At 36.1% G+C, this 23,051-nt stretch overlaps 1 protein-coding gene across 5 annotated transcripts in view; it reads right to left on the reverse strand.

Moving 5' to 3' along the window:
* MAPK10 (mitogen-activated protein kinase 10) overlaps window positions 1-23,051 on the reverse strand; it is a 213,978-nt gene that overhangs the window by 78,199 nt on the left and 112,728 nt on the right. The gene's annotated exons all lie outside the window — the stretch shown is intronic.

The following is a 23,051-nucleotide window of genomic DNA, read 5'->3' on the forward strand; positions in this document are numbered from 1 at the left end:
TTAGTTGGTTTTTGTTTATTTTAAATAAACATAAAGATTGTTCAGCCAGGATTTGGTCTACATAGTATTCTTCTCACATAACCTACTTCCTTAAGTATTTTAAACCATTGAAAATTGGCACTTTGAGACTACACATTGGAATTTCTTTGCACAATTATCTAAAAAGCACCACACCAATCAAATACGAGTATTGATTTTACTCCTAAATGCAAATCCTCCTCTTGCACTCTCCACCTTTCTTCCTGTTGGTTGGTGTCATTAACAACCAGTGCACTGACCCTAAATGGATTTCCTGAGCAGCTGGTTTTAACAGCCCTACCCCCAGCATCCTGCTTTTGTGGTTTTGTATGTGCTCAGTTTAGGAACACAACAGGAAACACCAATAAGCACCAAAATGGAAAAGAGATTTATTTATGTATTCTTTTGTGATGCAGCCTATGTTTGGAGAAAGGTCAGAATGCACCACACTCACTTTAACAATAATAAAAATTATCTTCTCACCAATGTTCTTTCCTTGCCGTTGGCAAAAATGAAAACATTGTGTGTGGGTGTGTGTGTGCACATGTGCATATATGTATTTTTATTAAGTCATCTTATTCTAGTACACCAGAACTGCTAACGTAGGTGAAATCACTTGAACACTTAAATTCTGTGTCCTCTGGGAACATAAAAATAATACCTCTCGGCCGGGTGTGGTGGCTCATGCCTGTAATCCTAGCACTCTGGGAGGCCGAGGCGGATGGATCACTCAACGTCAGGAGTTCGAGACCAGCCTGAGCAAGAGCGAGACCCCCGTCTCTACTAAAAATAGAAAGAAATTATCTGGACAACTAAATATATATATATAGAAAAAATTAGCCGGGCATGGTGGCGCATGCCTGTAGTCCCAGCTACCCACGAGGCTGAGGCAGGAGGATGGCTTGAGCCCAGGAGTTTGAGGTTGCTGTGAGCTAGGCTGATGCCATGGCACTCTAGCCAGGGCAACAGAGCCAGACTCTGTGTCAAAAAAAAAAAAAAAACAATAATAATAATAATACCTCTCTTTGTCTCTTTGCTAAGCACTACAGGGAAATGGAATTCTACTGTAGCGTTTCTTTTTAATTTGAATTAATACTTTTGAAAATCAAGTTCATTTCAGATTTTGGTGAGCTATCTCTTCATTCATTCATCAAAAATTTGCTGCTATTCTATGATGTCTCTCTTTCTCTCTTTTTTTTTACTTATTGGGTATTTTTATTTGGATAAAATAAAAGACTTCACAGAAGGTTACATTTAAAAGTTAATAAATCATGCCATATGTTACAGAATCAAGCAAAAACTAGCCAATATTTATTGTAGTAGATACAGAACAGTACAAATTAAGTTTCTTGTACTCAAAGAATTGTAACATATTGAGGAATACAGAATAGATTAAAATCAAAGTATTAGGTCAAAAGGAGAAAATACTAGATGCCGATGGAAAAGTCTAGTTTTAAGGAAAAATGGAGAATGGCAAGGAGATAGAACAATTGCTGGAGAAATGTCCTTGAGGTGATGAAATGAAGGGGGATCTAGTCACAAGTGCAAGACTGACTTATGCAGGATAAAACACTTGGGACATAGCGCCAGCAGGGAAGGAAAATTAAGTGGGTTCAGACGTTAGTCTGCAGGTATAGGTGGTGGTGGTGCGGAGCTTACGGATATTCATTTCTGATGGGTTTTAGTTTTGCTGTGACAGGAAGCAAGATCATCAGATCCTGAGAAAGAGTATGGGGAAAAAGATGTTGGAGTTTTGAGGGAAGAGGGGAAGAGATGAAATTGTCACCTACCACAGGAGGAATGTAGATGTACTAGAGATCCTGGAGAGTGATAAAGGCTCCACCTAACTCTTGCTGGTCTGAAATTTAGGAGAGACCAGAGTGAATGTTTTTCTCCAGGCTCAGCCAGCTATCCTGGAGCTGAGGAGTTGGATTTAACCACCATTTGAGTTTTGCTGGGAAAGTGGAGGGGAAGATAGTGAAACTTTATATGTGGGATCGATTATAACATGAGGCATAACATCTAAACTGTGTAAGGAGGAAAATGAGTACATGAGGGTAGACAAGAACAGAAAAATTGTGGCAGATTGTAGATTGTAGATTCTGGTAGGGTTGAAGAATTCTTGAAAATAAAGTACTAATATTAAATCAAATGCATCACTTCTAGAAACAAAATTTTCAAACTATTCAGATAGTTAGCTTCATTTTAATAGTTGAAAAACATATACCAATGAGATCCAGTGGTTGTTTTTACTTGTTTTGTGTTTATTGTCTAGCTAACAGGCCTAGAGGAAGTTTAGGAGTCAAGGAGAAGTATAGAAAATAGTAAACATGAAGAATTATCCCTGCAGAATGTGGGACTGACTTTGAGGATTTAATAAAACCCAAACTGCACTTCAAGACTAATACATCAGTTTTGAAAAGCACAGTTAGGAAAAGACCTACTTAGCTAGGGATTTAGCTTAGCATCTGTAATAGTTGCTGTATTTTTTACAACAGGAAGATGTATAATTCTCCCCTAGTTTTTATCATAAACTACAGCTTTGTTGCAAATTTAAGATAGAAAATAAAAAGAAAAACTAGAGGTCCCACGAGTTTATGATTAAATTACGGGCAGCATGTTGTGCCAAAAATGCAATTAGTCAATTGTTTCAGCATAAATCCTGTTCATAGGCCAGTAAGTAATGCAAAATGTTCATGTTAAAAAGTATTCTGCTTGACACTAAATATTTTTAAATCATGTTATTTATGAGATGATGCAAATAACATTTTATATGAATACTGACATGGACTATCAAAATACCACATTTAAATTATGAAATAGGACTTAGTCCTTATAGGTATCAAATCTTAGTCCTTATAGGTATCAAATGAGTTAATTTCCTGCTTATGTAACCCTTCATACACTTATGAAACTTGGCTATAATTCTTTTGTAAGAAGAATTATATTATTCTTACTCTTTCTAGAAATATTTATTACTGATTCATGCTGAGTTAAAATATTGAGTAGTGTAGTAGCTATTCTTTTAATGATTTTATACTGCCCTTTATTGACTATTGAAAAGAAAACTCAAACAGAACACATTTTTTTTTTGTATTGGGAAATGCTTTCAACCAAATATCTTTTCTTATTGAAAACTAACAGGTAATATGACTTTTGAAACTATAGATTGACTATGATAGTCATGAAAATGCATTTTTAAAACTGTAAAAGTCAAACTGATTGTTTCATGAAGTTCAACAAAAATTTGCCTCTAATATTTTCTGATCTTTTACACCAATTATTTTAACTTATAAATAATATAAGGTTTAAAAGAGCAAGTCATATGCTGTTTATATTTAAATTTTCACCGTCTCTTTACGCTGCAGCTTCCCTTTCATCAATATCCCAGTGTATCAGGTAGAATTGGAGTGGCTACAGATGTTTTGAAATATGATTAAAGAAAAATTAAGTCGGGAATATGTTTATTTTGGTTCAGTGGGTTATTAAATGCTTCCCAGTCATGTATTTAAATCATTGCACCTTTTCACAGTGTAGGTACGATTTCTAAGAACACTGCTACCTACAGGTGTACTCACGAGGTACCTGATCTTGTGACAGAAAGGGGCAGGGCCAGAAGTTATATCACAATATGGACAGCGCCTGACATGAGAAGTGTGTAAGTATGTAAGTAGTAATGGAGAAACAAAGTTTGAAATGTATGAAGCCAGCAGATAACCTGTAGACAATTTTTTCAAATATGACAGCCTATATACAAAAGAAACTAGAAAGTTTTTTCCAAATTTGACAACAATTCTAAATATGTATATGACATTATCAGTAATGAACTATGAGGCTGACAAAATATTTTCTAAACTATGAATAATAAAAGATGTTTTAACTAACCATGGTAGGGATCATGCTGAAATTTCTTTATATTTTCTCCATAAATAATATTAAAATCATTTTCATATGGAAACATGTTGAAGAAAAAATGGGTATTATATCAGAGAGTTAATAAATAAAAATATTATCATTTTAGATTTTATGATTACATGGTATTTATCAGCTTTTTCAGTTTGTGATTTGTTATAGTTTATTCTAAATAAATAATTCATTTTCATTCTTAATTTTGTATTTATGATTTTTCTAAAAGACGGCCCTCCAAAATTTTATAAGCTTAAAGCCCAACCATGATATAAATTTTCCTGTCCATAACATAAATTTTCACATGCCTGGAGCTAAAGCAGTCTATTGGGTAAAACCAATAGCTAGACTATCTGACTTTTCTCAAAGAAATGTGCCTATAGTCTTATGCTTAGAGAAGAGTTTGAACTCTATGGAATTATTTGTGTGGATATTAACCTATGCGAATCCACCATATTGAGCCAGAATTTTGGGTTCAGACTTTGGGTGTAAAGCCAGAAATATTGTTTATGGCTCCATCTGAGATTCAGTCCATCCTTACTGACAATGTAATAAATAAATTAAGGAGATATTCCATTCCAAAGCTAAACATAAAACTACCTTAAACACCTTTTAGCAGTAAGTTCTCTGCTTAAAAGTATTGATAACTTATAAATAATGACTCTGAGGTAACAAAAAATTACATAATCTTAGAATAGGAAGAAAACTTAAGAATTCATTTAATCCACCATTCCACCAAATGAAGAAATTCTATGTAAAATACAACATCCCTAAGAAATGTTCACGCAGCCAGCCTTTGCTAGAAAACTATGAGTAACCGTTGCTTACACCTTTACAAGGAAGACAACTCCTGGTGAGTAGCTCTCACTCTGATAAAGTCCTTTCTTACAGTGAGCCAAAATCCAATTTCTATTAATTCTGTGTATGTTCTCCAGAGTCAAACTGAGTTAAGTTTACTCGGTTATTGACATTTGCGAATTCAAATATTTGAAGATATCTTCCGTCTCCCCAAAGAGTCAACCTCTCTCCAAATTAAGTATCCCCAGCACTCGTTTTATTAACCATTCTTTTCCTATGTATATTTTCAAGGAAGTGGAAGTGTGATAACTAAATTATGAATTCATAGACCACTAATGGAAACAGCCAGAGAAATTGAAAATGTCTAATGCAAACTTCAATTAATAGAAAATAATAATCAAATCTTGCAAAACTGCATTAAAGCCTCTGTCCCCTTCCCTCTGTCCCCATTGCCATATCACCATAACACACACAAACTTTTTCCAATCTGTTACTTATACTTGATCTGTAAGTGGATAACAACATTCAGGTGTTTTGAAGTTTCTCAAAAAAAAAAAGGAAGTAGGAAGTTAAGAAAATGGAAAAATATTACATTTTGTAGTAATAACTATATATTCTCCTTGTCATTCAAATTAAATGAAATTTATGTACACATTCTGATCTCAATCAGTGGTAATTTACACACAAATGCATACACGGCCAAATGTGTGCACACACACACACATACACACACACACAAATCACTGGTTGCTAGAGACTTGGTAATGACTTCCCAGGCTTCTAAGTTTTGCTTCCTACCATATGCACAATAAATACTTTGCAAAGTATCAAAAGCACTGTGCTTGTCAACCTCAATTTTCAAAACAGAAGAAAAAGCAAATTGTGCATTTCTCTAAATACCAAATAGTCTACAAATCAAGACTGAATTTTTAGCCTGAAAGACCTTTAGTCATTGAACCAATGTCTTCATTTTAATTAGACATGATGAAATTAAGGCTTAAGGAAGACAATTAACTTGTTCAAAATCACACAGTTTATTTGTGACTCAGGTTCTATAAGGCTTTGCTCCATGTTCTAAAGAGTTCAACCACATCAAAACATACAAGTCAAGTTCTGCATGGTTAACCACCTTACAAAAAGAATAAGGTTTACAAAAAAAAATAACACTGGTATCTTAAAAAAAATTATAAAAATGATAGTCCCATAGTGAACATGAGATATTTGACCACTGAACAAGACACTAAGAGATATAAAGCATGCCTCAGATGTAGTGACCCAAAATAATCCCCTGAGCTTTTGTAACCTGAGAACACTGTGTCATGAAGTCCACATCTTTGTCCAGAGTTGGGGGAAAATTCCATCTTCAACTTCAACACTATTCACAGTTACTCATTCTAGGCAAAAGAAGTTTAAAGCACCACTCTCTTCTCATTATAGCAAAGAACATCAGTTACAGCACGCAAGGAAGAGCTAGAAATCTCACAACAGAAAGAGAAGCCATTCCTGGAGTACCAAGGGTAGAGGCCCAGATATTTTAGAGTTTATGGGAGAAAACGAAGCTCTGTAGAATTTAATGACAGAGATTATACTTTCTAAAATGCACATTGGGTAATCTTACAGGCTAAATCTAAAATGTAGCCTATAAATTCCTTTTAGTGCTAAAGGCTGGAATTTTACATTATTAATGTAAATAATAGTACTGTCTTAGTCCATTTGTGTTACCATAAAAGAATATCTGAGACTGGGTAATTGAAAAGAAGTTTATTTAGCTCATGGTTCTACAGACTAAGACGTTCAAGGGCACAGCCCTGGCTTGTGGAGAGGGCTCTATGCGGTGTCACAACATGGCAGAGAAGGTCAAAGGGAAAGCAGATGTGCAAAGAGCAGGAAACACGAGGGGCATCCTGGCTTTATAACAACGCACTGTCTTGGGAAGTAATAAATTTCTGAAATAATGAGTCCAGTCTCTCAAGAGAGCAGAGTGAGAACTCAAGAGCAGCACTAAGCCATTAAAGAGGGACGCACCGGCCTCACCCAAACACTTCCTATGAGGCCCCACCTCCCACAACCGCCACACTGGGGATCAATTTCAACATGAGTTTTGGTGGAGACAAAGTACCTACCTCACAGAGGTATTTTAATGTTTCTTCATCATTAATGTTTGCTAAACAAAGGAAACTGGAACCGGGTTAAAGAACAAATCTTGGAACTAAAGAGTGAATAAAGGGACACCTCCAGAAAGAAATGTGTTCATATTTCCAAGTGGGTGATCCCCAGAGTCATTCATCCACATTCCAAAGGATTCATTCTTTATTCATTCATTTAATGAAGACTTTTTTGTTTTTCAATACCTCTTATGTTCCAAACACTGTGATAGGTCTTGGGGAAACAGAGCGAAGGAGACATCGCCCTGGGTGATCACATCAGTCTAGCAAGACGCTAATCCACTCATTTGCATATAACTTATGTAACATTGTATCATTTCTTGAGATTCAATTGGCTCTAATCCTTATAATGCAGTTGGCTGGAACACAAATTAGAGAGACCAAGAAATAAAACCCACGTTGACTTGAAGCAAGGCCCACAAGTCAGAGGCAGATGAACAAGAAGAGAGACTGGATATCAGTTATCAGATCCAAAAACTGAAGACTTACTATTTCAGAGACTAATAGTCTCCCAAGATCCATTCCCTTCCTCCTCATAGTTATAGGAACCTCCCCAGTTTTACACAGGCACATGGCATTCTGCTAACAGTATACTTGCCAGCTTTCCTTGCAGCTCTATTAGGTTCAGGACAATGGATGAGGGCAGAAGAAATACTCAACTTCTAAGTTATATCCTTATAGAGAGGTGGATTACTCTCTTCTTGCTTTTCTCTTCTTCCCACAAACTGGAATGTGACCCTAGTGGCTTTGGCCATGTGCACAAGAACAACACTACCAAGATTCCTGTGTCTCTGTGAAACTGAGTTGCCCTATCCCCTGGAGCTATGCAACACCTCAGACTTTAATGTAGAGAAGTGTTCGAGCCGTCATACTTTGTATCTCTTTGTTAGGGCATCTTAGAAAGTGTAACCTATCTAACACAAATACCCATAACTATTACAGATCGTATCTACTAGGCCAAAATCTGGAAAAAGAATGCAGACCATGTCCACTTTTGCTCATAGCAGTAGCTCCAGCATCCAACATGGTATCTGGAACATATTAGGTGCTAAAAAATTGTTATAGATAATAGAATAAAATAGATGAGGTTCCTGACTTCAAGGAAAATCACTGCAGTATGAAGAAATAGACATGAAACAAACGTAAAGGATGATTTTCTTTTTTAATATCTTATTAATGCATATTCTTCCAATTCTCTAAGGATGTATTATGTTCTATATGAAAAAGAATTCTTACACTGGCAAAAGCTAAAATTCTTCTGGCATGTTTTTTGATAACCAAGGAAATTAGTTATCAGATGCTAAGCTTATTAGACAATAAGGCTGAAAATAGCATAGAGTCTTAATCTTATTGTTTGTGATATTATTGTATTTACAAGCTAAATTATTAAATACTTTTTGAGTGTATACAAGAGGAATTAGCAGTATTTCTGTGAAAAGGTACAAAATTAGTGATCCCTTTTTTGTTGGTGTGTTCAAGGGAGTAATTTTGATTTCTGCACACTGAACAAGTATGGATATACTGCCACAGCACATGCACTTGTAAGTTGGTTTAATTAAAACATTAAAAGATCTTGCATTCCAGTTAAGTGGAGGTTGTTAAAAATAAGCATGTTTTTATAACACAACAATTATTTTAAAATCGTTTTTAAATAGCAATTTTACAACGTTATTTGAATCTAGAAATACTACTACTTTATAAAGCTGGAACTTTATATTATTAATGTAAATAATAGTATCTACTTCATAGGGGCATTTTAATGTTTCTGCATTGTTGGGGCTCTCTGAGCAAAGAAAATTGGAACTTCAAGGACAAGTCTTGAAAGTTAAAGAGCTAAGAGAGGCCTCTAGAGAGAATATTTGTTTATTTTGGGGAGGTTAGATATTTCTCTCTCTCTCTCTCTCTCTCTCCCTCCACCCCCAGAAGGTAGAAGCTGTATAGTAGTTTATATATAAACTCTGAGATTCATAATTTCTTCTTCTTGGTAGTGCCAAAACCCTTTCGCATGTAAAGGACAATATTTGGGTTTTATAGCATTATCCTGAACAGGGGAAAAGGGGATATGAGTAACTGATGCAGTTATTGCCTTAAGTAATACTCTGCCTCTGATCCAGAAACTTCATGTTTGCTTTCAGGACAAAAATAAAGGAATACAGATATTAAAAACTTATAATGAGCTATAAAGAAAGCATAGATCTATGAACACCATTGGATAAATTTGCACATTATGGACATAGTAGCTGAGTCTAAGTTTCTATCCCCTACCTGGCAACATGTTTACCAAAAGAAAAGATATCAATGATAAAGCACTTCCACCAATGAGTTGCATCCTTCTCAAAGTACAAAGAAAGAGGGAAGTGGCAATTTCATAAAAAATACCCTGTGACTAATGATCTTCTCTAATATTTTTCCAACTTTTCCTTTCAATTGCCTTTTCTTATATAGCAGCATGGCCAAAAGACTTCTTGGTCCATTCAAATTTCTATCTCTATTTGACAATAAAGCAACATTAGTGATTGAATTTTATACAGAATATTAAACATGGTTTATTGTAAGCAAAAATAAGTGGGTTTTTTTCTCTATTTTCCTCTTTCACAAAGAATTATTGCTTCTTTTCAAAGCTAATCCCATTAGTACTTTCCTTCTTCCTCAGAAATTGTTCTTTAACAATAATGATTTCTCTTTCTGGTCTCTTCAGTCTCTCTACTTCTCTCTGGGACTCTCTCAGCTGCTTGCTTTGAGTCCCGATGTCTCTCTGTTTTCTCTCCTCCCCTTCCTCTTTTTGTATCTGTCATCTGTTTCTCTCTTTCTTGCTATTTCTGTATATTTTTCTGTTTCTGTCTCTCTGTCTCTATCCTCCTCTCTTACTCTCAGAGAATCTCTCTCTCTCTCTCTCTCTCTCAGTTTCTCACACGCACTCTCTTTTTTTCTCTTCCCATATCTTACCTCTGACATCCAGCATTTCCTCCCTAATAGGGTAAATAAGACTTTCCTATCATTAGACCTTCCTTTATCTTTGAGGTTGCAAGCTTTTAACACCCAAGAGCTCTTCTTTCATCACCAACTTTACAGAAAAGGAATCCTTCTAGAATTGGGAAAATAAAGTTGAAAAACTCAGAGGTAAATTTTGAAGAAGACAGTATCAAAATGAAGTGGTAGGTAACAAAGTGCCATAACAAATAAGATGGAGACTAGAGAGTACTTGCTGTATTTGGCATTTGGTTTAATGATAACTTGGCAAGAGCAGTTTCAGCAGAACAGTGTGCACAGAAATGGATTCTAGTGAGTTGGGAGTAAACAAGAGATGCAGAAGAGAAAAGGAGAAGTTTAACTGCAATATTTATTAAGTGCCCACTCTGCTAGGAATTGTTCTAAGCCTTAGAAATATAATTAAAAGCAAGCTTGACAATATCCACTTTAAGGAGCTTAGAGTCTAGTGGGAAATGAGACAATGTAAACATAATGTGATGATACTATAACAAAGGAAATACAGGGTTCTGTAGAAGCTCATCAGCGGGCACTGACACTGGATTTAGAGGGATGATAGACATTCTATCTAGATAGGGCAAAGCCTGAAAATTCCCAGTCCTCTTCCTTTTCTTGTGCACACAGCTCAACTGGACAACATTTCCAGCCTCTGTACAGTTAGGTTGTAGCCATGTAGCAGAGCTCTAGCTGGGAAATGTGAGCAGAAGGAAGCTCTTCCAGACCTGGCCCATAAAAGTTGTCTGATCCTCTTCTGGCTAATTGCTTGGAGACCTTAGACACCACAAGATGAATATGTCAGAGTTTTCATCAGTGTCACTCCTCAGATCACTGAATCGAACAGACACCTTTCCCCTATCTACTCCCATCTCCACCTGACAAACGAGAAATAAACTTCTATTGTGTTTGAGTTTCTATCATTTTCTATTGGTCAGTTTACTACAGCAGCAGCTAGAACTGTACTAACTAAGGTGTAAGAACTGAAGGCTGTGAACGAATTAGCCCAAGAAAAGCAGTGGTATTTAGGCGTTGATATGCCCATCTCTTGACTAGATGGCAGGATCTTTGACCCTATCTATTCAACTTTACATCACTATGACATAGCACGGTGTCTAATATGAATGAGTAACTCAATAAATATTCAGGGAATGAAAATGAACTAATGAGCTACCTTAGGATGGGATCAAATTTTTTATTTTGTTTTATATTTTTTTTATTTCAGGCTTACGAACAATAAATCTAGACAACCACCATCATCTGCATTTTCTTCATTTTGTTAAGCCAAGTCATTCTTCTCTAAATCCAGTAATTCTCCTCACACACACAGCACTGACAAACATACCTCCAATACTGAACTTAGCTGTAGCGATGGCATTCATGTCTGATTTCTCAACCTTATGACACTGGTGTTATGCATTCTGTGAGGATGCCATAAATATTAATTTATAGTGACCATGTTATCTCTCTTACATTTAGACATGAAAATATGGAAAGAAAATATGGAAAGAAAATATGGAAGAGTATTTTTAGTAAATTTGTAGCAAGTCCTTGCATTGTACTCTTTAATGATTCTTTCAGAACATGCCATATATCTGTGATATGTAATATTATCAGATCAAATTTAAATTGGTATAGTATTTAATAAATGATCTGAAAAGTCAGTTATGGTATTACTAGCTCATTCTTCAGATTAGCCAAAAGCATAATTATTACAGAAACTTATAATTATTCTAATTATTGCATTAACATTTGCATACAACAATATCTATTTCATACAGCTGATGCTAGCCACTATTTTAAGTACATTTTATTATTTGCTATATTACTCCTGAAATTAGGGAGTCAAACTATGTATCTGATACATATTAATAGTAGACACAAATGCAAATATACCCATTAAGTATTGAAGGATTTAATAGAAAACAAGTCAACATTTAGGGTTGACTTGTTTCCATTAAATCCATTCCATTATGCACCAGGCATTTTTTGAAATCTTGAGACTATAAGGATGAAAAAGTCAGGATCCTTGTCACAAGGAGATCATCATCTATTAATAGCAGCAGATGCAGCCTTAAATAGCATTAAAAATATGAAGAGTGCCAAAAGGCATGTAAGTGTAACAATCATATCAATACAGGTGAGAGAGCAATTGCTTTTGCTGAGCAGCAGGGAAGGTGAGTGAAGGCTTCATGGAAGAGGTGACCCTAGAGCTGAAACTCGAAGATGAGTAGTAATTTCCCAGGGAAAATAGTAGGCATGTCAAGAGCATCAAGGTGGGAGAAAATGACTTCATATAAATACCAGAAGAATAAAAGCAGCCAGCACATTTGGGAACAATGGCTACTATGCCATTCTAAAATATTCAAATTTTATTCTATAGGCAGTGTGGAAGACGGACTAGGGGAGGAAGAGATAAAGGGGGAAAAGATATCAGTTAACTACCCAAGATGACAGTGCAGATGAGGTATGATAAAGACATGGAAATGGCAAGAAGGGACATTTCAGATGCAGGAATAATTAGACTCAATCCTGAAAGAGAAAGGAGACAACTATGACACCATAATTTCTAATCGAGGCAACTGAGAGAATAATGATCCCCAAATAAGAAACATATAATGATGAGCAAGTTTGGGTAAAGATCACAAATTTATATTGGGCATGCTGAATTTCAGATATCTGTGGAGTACTCTAAAGGACATAAGAGTACAGAAATAAATACATGGACCGAGAGCTTAGAAGTAAAATGTAGCCAGCGTGATACAGATGTAGAAGAAAGTAGGCACTGAACTGTGAAAGGGGATGAAAAGCCAAAGGAGGAAGAACATTTTAAAAGTACAAATATTCAAAGGTTAGAGAAAGATGATCAATAAAAGAGTTACATAATGCTTGGTCACAGAAGTAGGAAGGAACCAAGAAACATTTGGCTTCAACCCAATCTAACATCACTACCACTCACCCACCAGCTGATACTATTCATGACACTTGTCCTACATTCATTCCATTGTTCCCAAATTTCTCCCACTCTGATCCAATTCTGGTTCTTGGGCATTTGCCTTCCATCGCTCATTTAGAATCTCACTCTCTTTACATTTGAGAATTAGTACCTGGCCTTCTGGCTCCTTTTGCTCTGGCTCCTGATTCAAATTTTGCCCTCATCAGCTTTAGATTGGATTCTCTTACTGGTTTTCTGAACATCAAACTGGAAAGGACAGTACCCTGTCTAGTCAACAACCCCTATGAATTGGGCCATGACCCAGGCCAGCTGCAATAATGAAAACTAACATGTATTGACTACTGACTAAAGCCAGCCACTGTATTAACTAATTTTGCTTTAACGACAATTCTACACATACATACATATTTCTGCTAGCCCTTTCTCCAGTCACAGGTGGAGTGACTGAGATTGCACACAGGGAAGAGGGAGGCAGGGTCCGGAGTCCACACTCTTCACCACTTCTTTATGCTACCGCTCAATGTGCTGGTCAGTCCATCCAATTCCAAACAAGGAGCAGATTTTTTAAAATTCTTAGCTTAAAATTCAAAGGAAGACAGAATTCAAGAAGAATTGGGTACTTAACACTTCCAAACATTGCGGAGAAGTTAAAAATGGTAGCTGAAAAAGAATCCAGTGGATTGGCCACTTAGAAGGTCAATGGCTGCCTTCCTGGAGCAATCTATCTCATCGCAGGGGAGACGGTGATAGAACTGGGACTCTTTGTGAAATGAGGACAGAAAGGGTATGTGGAAGCACTAACCTCAGACTACACCATCAAGAAGTTTGATGAAAAAGGAAGGAGAGACGGAGAAGTAGTTTGAGGGGCAGGCACGTTGGTGAGAGGTCTTCTACAGCAGGGGAGAAGAAGATTCAGTCAACACCAGCTTCAGTCGAGTATGTCAGACAGAGAAAAACTGCTAGGCCCCAGGGGCTGGGGATGGAATCAGGAACACAGGTGGGCGGCCAGCCTGGGAGTGCTCCTCATGAAGGGACTGATTGGGCAGGGAAGAGTGTAGATGACAAGGAGTTAGGAGGGGGAAGGGGAAATTGAGAGCTCACAGCCTGAGGCCATCTGTTTTCTCCGGAAAGTAGGAGGTGAGGCCTTCTGGTAGGAACAGAGCTGATGAAGTGCAATTGAGTGCTTGCATGAAAGTTGTAAAAGGATTGTAACAGCCACCTTGGGAATGGGCTAGGGAGCTGACAAGACATAAATAAAATGGTTGCTAAGCAGGAAGAAGGGCCTGAGGAAGAAGCTCATAAGCTTATTATGGAGGAAATCAGTTATGATTATAGGATTTCTCCAGCTGGGCTCAGCCTTCCAGCAGGAGCAGAGAAAACAGCTAATTGGACTAATCTGGATGAAGGTTTGGAAAACAAAGCTGCAGAGGGCAAGGAGGTGAGAAAATAGAGAACATCTGAAAGTGTCTGAAGTCATTCTTCATGGTTCCTGGCTAGATAAGGAAGAAGTTAATCCAGCAGGAGAGTGACAGGCTCAGAGAATAGGGAGGCCTTGAAAGACTGATGTCCATAGGAGATGTAGGGAGAGAGAGGGGGTAAGAGAAGAGTTGCTGAAGAGGAGGGATACTGTTAACATGACAACAATTTGGCTTATAATTTTTCTCTGCTCCCTGATTCCTTCCATTTTCTTATCTATTTTAAACCACCATGCTGGTGAATTATTAATATGTAACACCCTAGAGTACATTGTTTTGTACATTGTGTATGCTAGTTACATTGAATTTCTCTCACTGATCACTTGAAATCAAAAGTTCATTGATTCAATATCAGCCAGCCCATCTGGTGTGGGTGTGAGAAAAGGCAGCTTCTCAAGGTGAAGGTGACCGCCCACCAGGGCCCATGGCTGGAGGGCGGGCTGGAGGTTAGCCCTCACACCTGTGCTCTTGTGCAGGGCAAACACACACCCCCAACCAGATTCTGCTGTCCTGGGCAAACCCAAAGGAAAATTAAAAATATATATATTTGGGGTTGCATCTCCCTGGATTGGGAGTAAGATCTTGATTTTATGAATGGACATATTAAAATCTTCTGCAGAAAGATGTTTTAATGATAAAAATAAGAAAGAACATAAATGAGACAGAACATAGCTATGAGAACCCTAAGGCTCATGCTTTTAAATAAAAGAAACTCCACGTCAAATGAAGTGGCTGAGTGCCCTCTCTGATGGTGATTTAGGCTCCCCCATCATACACAGAAGCTTAAAATGCAGTGATTCAGTGCTGGGTTCATAACTTTGGACATGTAAAGTGAAGCTCACTTGACAAGGTCAAATATTTTAAATAAATTTAAATTTCATCACAGGAGAGAGTATGGAACTGGGAGTAGAGAGCAGACAAAGGGAATGACAGGGCTGTCACTCGATCTTCCAATCTGAAAGATATCTTCCTTTGTCCTCAGCCCCCACATTCAAATCTGTGATTAGCAAGACAGGTCAGACTCTATAAACAGAATGTGATGCTGTAATGGGCTAGAAGCATGACTTCGTAGAGAGAAGGGCCAACTACCTTCCCTCTAAGTTTTATAAAAAGCTCTCTAAGCCTTAGTATTTTTAGTTACAATATTTATAACATATACCTGCTCTCTTCATTAAAAAAAAAAAAAGCCACCTTATCTACAGATGGAATGGACAGGTCTCTTGGAGCAGTAAATGAGAATAATTCCCAGAATCTAAGGAACAGCAATCACCATCTGTTATTTAGCCTAATTCAATTTAACTGATGAAACTGCCTCCTTTCTGTGAGGAATTTTGGCTTTTCCAAGATGCACTGGATAGTGCAGGATCAAGCCATTAGATATTTATATTTGGGTTATAGGTTATTTTTTAATACAGTCATGGGTATACTTTAATCCTAACAATTAACCAGGGCTTATGCATCTGACAAAATAGTACATAGACCATAAACTTATCTTATTTTAGCAACAAAAAGATCTATTAATGGCCTAGAAGACAATTCCTAAAAGAAATAAGAATTAGCATCACTTAACCATTTAATCTTTGTGATTGACGTAGAAACGGAAAAATAAATAATCTGTTTACTAATTATTTCTTCTGATGGGTACATTAGCATTTATATCAAAAAATGATTTACAGAGAAGACTCAATCATCTATAAATGAATAATTATCTATGGAAATTTAAATGACTATTTTTCAAATCTGCCAAGAAAAACGCTTCTAGGCTACAGTCTCTTACTGTCAGTTATTACTACGGGGATGCAAATAAATTACAAATTAACTAGAGAATGACAGAATTCAGAATAAATGTCCATAATACTTTCCAAACCAAATATAATTTTAAAGATTATGAACTACCAACCCCTTCAGCATCAGTTATCACATTGACAATTATATATTTATACATATGGACATATACATACGAACAAAAATATAGATATTTTATACGTATAATTTTTTTCCTATAAACATATTGCCATCAAAACCCATTGTTTTTCAAAGTACCACATTTTCTCTGTGAAGGAAAAAAATATTGACAAGTCTTATTCATCAATCAAGAAATATGGTAAATAAGTATTTGGGACCTGTGCTATGCAAAGGGGCCTACAAGAACAGCAAAAATGTGGAAGAAAAACACAATGTCTTATTCTGTCTTATTTCACTGGGCCATCACGACCTTAAACTTCTCAGAAAATAAAAGACAGTATTTGAAGCTTAATGCTCCTTATCTTAGGAAGGTTGCAATTAAGGGTCAGAAATTGTAAAATTAATAGAAAATACCAGGGATGAAGAATGTGCTGATATTCCAGATGTGCATTAGAGGATGATCACTTCTACCTGTCAGGGGCAAAATGGAAATGTGTGATTAAAGCTGCATCATTTAGCATAATGGCTCATTAGAAACTAAGAAATGGTCCATAGGAGTTTGAGTGATGTTTCCAGAAAGAAAATAAAATCATTTGGGGCCCAGTGATCAAGACTCTTTTGTGTTATTATATTCAGGAAGTCTGATGCTTTGGAAAACCCTCTGGCTGATTTTACTCATCTCTTTTTATATTATCTGCCTCATAATCATAAAATGCTCCCATCCACATTCTGTGCCTAAAGATAGTCAGCTGGGTTTATTGTGTAGCCACGTTGCAGATTTAAAAACGAATGTTTAAAACTTATATATTGTAAATAATGTTGCTTAACTGAAGCCCAAGTGGAAAGATAGGGGAAAAAATGGTTCGAATTCTTCTTTGCCAGCCTCAATGATGGAGTATTAGTAAAGTCATTTTATCAAATCCCACATGCTCAACTGTAGTATATATACAATATACACAATCTGATGATTAAGCAACTATTACAATCAGGCATCTTCCTGAGTTACATATACTGACCTTTTATAATTTTCCATTGTTAGAAAAGAGTAATGTAAGTCTACCTTCCTTGAATCTACTAAAAGTCATGACAATTCCAGATTTATAAGGCAATTTCATGTATCTAGCTTGTTGTGTACTCTCTCAGGTACCATGAGATAATATTATTCCATTTTACAGATGAATAAACCTAGATTCTGAAAAACTGGAAGTCAAATACTATCATTGATAAAGCACAATGGAAAACAATTATTTGTTGGATATAAGTGTATTTGTAACTATAGTGACTAAAGATGATAGTATAAGGTATCTTAAAGTATCTGCAATTGAATCTCTGTAATATTTAAATATGCAAATATTTTACAGAATTCTGAGAACATACTTCATCAATTTTCCTCCTAATTTTCATCACCAAGAAATATATATTAAATGCATTAAATACCCTTTCTTTCAATCATTCTCCCTAACATGGCCAAGTTTCAATCTCTTTTGGTCTGATATATATTTACAAATGTGCCCTAACCTTTTCTAGCCATTTTGCAAGTGCATGTTATTAATTCAAGGGTGATTAAATCAGAGTATAGATGGAGTGGCTCAAATTCATCATCAAGATGGAAAAGCCGCTAAAAGCATCAGTCAATAGTGTCTTTACTTTTTTTTAATGAAAATGAGCACATTAAAAGGGGAGGATCTTCAATAAACCATCTTTTTTCCAAATCACATAGGGGTTATTACTTGAAGATGATTCCACAGATAGCGATTTTTCTATTAATATAACTTGACTAGGCATTGTTGCTGTGATATTTTTGAGCATTTGGACAAATTCAGAGATTTTTTGTTTGGTTCTAGTTTTGCCAGTTTGTTTGGTTTGTATTTGGACAAGTGCTCTACCCTATCTGTAACAATTCTACCTACTACATGGAGGTGGGAAGGCAAAGGTGCAAACTGCTCCACAATTAAACCAAAACAAAACAAACCACAAAAAAAAAAAACAACCCTTTTCCTTCTACATCCCTAGTATCTGAGGCATAGGGGGAGCTTTGTGGTCAGTTTAGACTCCCTGGGGAGTATTTTTGAGTATTCTACCTTGACTCTATTCTGAAAGCTCTGTTAACCATCACTCCCCAAAATTCATTCCATGTTAGGTGTATAGTAAGTCACATCTATTTTTTTCATCACTATTAATTCTATTTGGGATTAAACAAAGTCTAAACACATATGCATCGGTACATATGTACCAAGATAATGTAATTGCAGTATCAGATGCTGGGCCAATGAAGGATCTGCTAAATAAAATGCTGTAATAAACTTGGTTTCATGCACCACAGTGTTACTTATGGAATGTTTTCTATCCTTGTCCTTTAGTGTAGGTCACACATATTTTTTTAAAAAAAGCCCAAAGTACAGAAATTCTAGACTTCTCCTTAGTCTATCCTTAGCTTGACCAGGCTGCTGGAACATTGCTAACCAGCTCACTATACCCACCAGCATCCATCTATCCAAGGGAGATCATGAGACAAGCCACAAGCTCTTTTTCAAATAAGAATATGTGAATACCTAAGATTCACTGAACATGTCTGACAATTTAAATCTTAAATTATTTATCTGCATAGGGCCTTGTTACTATAGACCACTTGTTGAAGGAAATTCCCTAAAAATGATTTTTCAAATTTTTGTGAAAAAGATATATATCCTAATATGTCTTATATACATAACGTATATATTAATATTTAAAATAGCATATATGATATCCATCCAATTAATTCAAACTAATACATTGGATTAGCATGTGTATACATATATAATGTATAATAATAATATGTTGATTACATATTCATTACAGTGGTCCTCTTTATCTGCGGGGAATATGTTCCAAGACACCCCCCCAACCATGGATGCCTGAAACTGCAGATAGTACCAAACCCTATATACACTATGGCTTTTCCTATAATACAATACCTACGATAAGGTTTAACATAAAACTCAGGCACAACAAGAGGTTAACAACAGTAACTAATAATAAAATAGAACAATTATAACAATATTCTGTTCACAATTGCATAGATAGATTTGTTCTTACCAGAGATTTCAGCAATATCAGCATACGATTTGTGTTCTTTTCTTATTAAATTGAGAACTTTTCAGTTAAAGGAAGCTCTTTACAGCTTCTCTTTGGCATATCTGAATTGCCAGTTTTAATACTCTTGCGCTTTGGGGCCATTATTAAGTAAAATGAGTGTTAGTTGAACACAAACACTGTGATACTGACAGTCACTCTGATAACCGAGACAGCTACGAAGTGACTAACAGGCGGGGAGTGTCTACAGCGTGGACATACTGGACAAAAGGGTGATTCCTGTCCCCAGCGGGCAGAATGGAGCAGGACAAAGCCAGATTTCATCATGCTACTCAGAATGGCATGCAATCTAAAACTTATGAATTGTTTATTTCTCAAGTTTTTCATTTAATATTTGGAGACCATAGTTGACCATGTATAACTGAAACCACAGAAAGTGAAACTGTGGATAAGAGGGGACTACTGTGTACATATATCCACTACTGCAGATATATATATGCCATTTACTATAAACTAATCCACTGGATTATTTCCAGGGCATCTTATAAATACGCTTATTTCAAATTTGATTAAACACTATCCTCTAGCTGTAATTGGGATTTTAAAAATTTTAGTAAACATATCATCTTATTTCTGAATATTTAATTTTCAAGGCACAAGTTTTTTACAACAATTCTATGCTTTTATCTGTATTAAGCTTACCTCTCTGCTGTAAATATTCTGCAAAACATCATTTTGCAAAATTGAATTGGGACCACTTACAAGCTAATGGTATGTAACAGCACCAAGAAAGAAAGAACAAGGCTTTACTTATTACCATTTAAAACTGTATGATCAGCTCTTTTCAGTTAAAGAGTAGACCAACCTTGGCAAGTCTTGTCTGTTAAACTTAGTTATTAACTTTTGTCCCCACTTTTGCTGTCAGTTTGAATCATCTTTGGAGAAAGAAATGAGAAAATAGAAAATGTTCCTTGGCTTGACAAAGAACAGCAGGGTGGAAGTGAGAGAAGACAATGAAACCCCTGCTGTTGATTTCTTCCTATGCTTGTTTTTGTTCTTGAGCTGGCAGTAGAAAAAACACTAATGAGACTCTCTTCTGATGATTGGAAAAATGTTCTGAAATGATTTGTTCGTCTGGATCCTGACCACTGTTGCTAAAAAGTCATCTTACAGATTACTCTACAATTCCCCACCTGCAAGGCTACAGAGGACTTCTTAGCTCACACAGTGAAGCAGAATAATTCTCATTATTTCTGCTTCAACAGATAATCTTTTTTTTCATCAAAAGTAGAAAGAAAATGTTCATTTTTTCCAAAAGATTTTATATTAGCTTTTATTTAACAGTTCTCAACAAAGGCATTTTTGGTCTATCATCCATGGAATGAAAAAAATAGTATAGTAGTAGTAAATTTCTTTTGAAGGTATTTTAGTATTTCCTTTTTTCCCTTGATGATAAGTAAGTAATAAAACAGTTTAAACAGGGGTAAGAAATTGTTAGAACCAAATGACCAGTTTAAGGGAATTGGAACAGTAGGAATGCAACTCAATTTCAAAGAAGTTGAGAGGGTGGCAATTCTGTGACATAGGATCAACATGCCAACATTTACACTGGAAAAGCAGAATTCCTCTTGCACACACACACACAATTCTATGGTGATACATGCAAAAAAGTGGATGACATCTCTTTTGTAATTAGCTCCTCCTAAATGAATGATATGCTTCACTTTGTCTGTCTCCCAGAGACCTCACACATCCCCAGTTTCCAATTTCAACCAGACACTATAATCAGGATTGTATGTTACCTTCAGGATATTATGTGGATCTGACAGTTTTTGTGAACATAGGAAAAGTCTGTGGATTTCAGGAACATATCTGGGAATGGATGTGCGTTGGGTGTGAGAGAGGTGGATGAGCTCACCATGGGCAAAGGCAAGAGAAAGGAAATTAATAAAGGAAGGTGAGTAGAGAAGACAAATCAATACAAGAACAGATCCACAAGAGAAATAGTACATTACAGATTCAAGTTATGATAAGTAAACAATGAAATCTCAAAGCCTAGGCTGCGGACAAGGAAGGGACAACCATATTTGTGTGTGTAATTGCAGTGTCCCTGCACACAGTAGAGTGGTCAGTGGAAGACGAAGGATAGGAACACATCATCCCTTTTTTGACCCTTCACCTTGCTCTTTGTTAGCCTGAATATGACTTTATTTCCCTCAACTATCAACAAAAAGACTAATAATCTTAGGAAACTCCAAAGCTAACATTTTGAAATTCAGATGTCCCTTTACTGACAAATTTACTGATAAATCTGTTCTAAAACTTGATTAAAAATTTTACTTAGGGATATTTCATTTATTGAAATGTATTTTCAGTTACTATATCTCAGACTAAGGATGACTTCCATCTCATAGAAGGAGAAGTAGCGGCCCAAAATGTCCTATAAAACATAACTACAACATTTTTAGAAGATTTAAAAATCTTTCTGTGACAATCTGTTAACTTCTTGGGCAAAATGCTGCTTTGAATCTATTTTGGGAGCCATTAAAAGTATTTCAGTTTCCTTTTACAGGCAGTCCTCACTTACTTTGGTGGTTTTATTTGAAGTCAGATGCAACTATCCCAAGGAGTATTTGAGCATCTGAACTGAGAATCTTAGGAAAACTTTCCCATGTTAATATTCTATAATTTTCCATCAAAGAAAAGGGAGCCAGAAATCATTTCATTGTCTCCCTCTCCTGTTAAATTTAGATTTACAGCAATTATCTTAATGTTAGAACTTTATCATGTGTATTAGTATTGCTGTCACAACAAATCACCATAAACTTAGCTGCTTAAACAGCACAAATTTATTATCTTACGGTTCTGTAGGTCAGAAGTCCTACACAGGTTTCTCTGGGCTGAAATCAAGATGTTGACAGAGTTCCTTTCTGGAGGGGCTGAAGGAGCTCATTTGGGTGTTGGCAGATTTCAGTTCCTTTGGGCTGTAGGACTGAGGTCTCCATGTCCTTGCTCATTGCCAGCTGTCAGCCATCTCCATCTCTAGAAGCCAGCCACATTCCTTGGCTCATGGCCTCACTTCCTCCATCTTCAAAGCCAGCAACGCGAGTCTGTCTCATATTTCTAATCTCTTCTTCATATTCTCCTATTGCATCTCTCTGACCCATTCTTCTGTCTTCCTTTTCCACTTTTAAGTGTTCATGTGATTATATTGGTCCCACCTGGATATTCCAGGATCAGCTCCCCATAATGAGGTCCTTAATCTCAATCACCTTGGCAAAATCCCTTTTGCCACACTGAGTAACATATCCAATGATTCTGGGGATTGGAGCCTGAGCATCTTTGGAGGACCATTATTCTGCCTATCACAGCATAAAACTATTTTATGCCACAAAAAGGTTCACCTTATCTCTGCACCACAAAAATAAAATAAAAATGAAAATGGCTTTATCTGTTTACCTGTTTAAATATGTTTAACACTTGAAAGGTTTGGCCCATTGCCAAAAATATCAAAATGTTTAATCTTCAAATTGCAAAAACCAACTACCAATTGACATTAGGAAAGATAGAAGTTTACCAGGTGAATTTCAACAAAAGCCTTGGTATATTTGGCAAATAAGGTGTAAATCCTAGTATTGAGCAAGTACAACAGCAGTGCAATTCTGCATTTGCATCAACTAAGTACTTGGATTGAACTTAAACCAGCTGTCAAAAGGAAGTGAGCCATATTTTCAAATAGGTTTATGAAATATTATAATATAAAACAAAGGTTTA

Source organism: Propithecus coquereli, unplaced genomic scaffold, assembly GCF_000956105.1.
Source record: "Propithecus coquereli isolate 6110/MARCELLA unplaced genomic scaffold, Pcoq_1.0 Scaffold26, whole genome shotgun sequence".
Classification (NCBI taxonomy): Eukaryota; Metazoa; Chordata; class Mammalia; order Primates; family Indriidae; genus Propithecus; species Propithecus coquereli.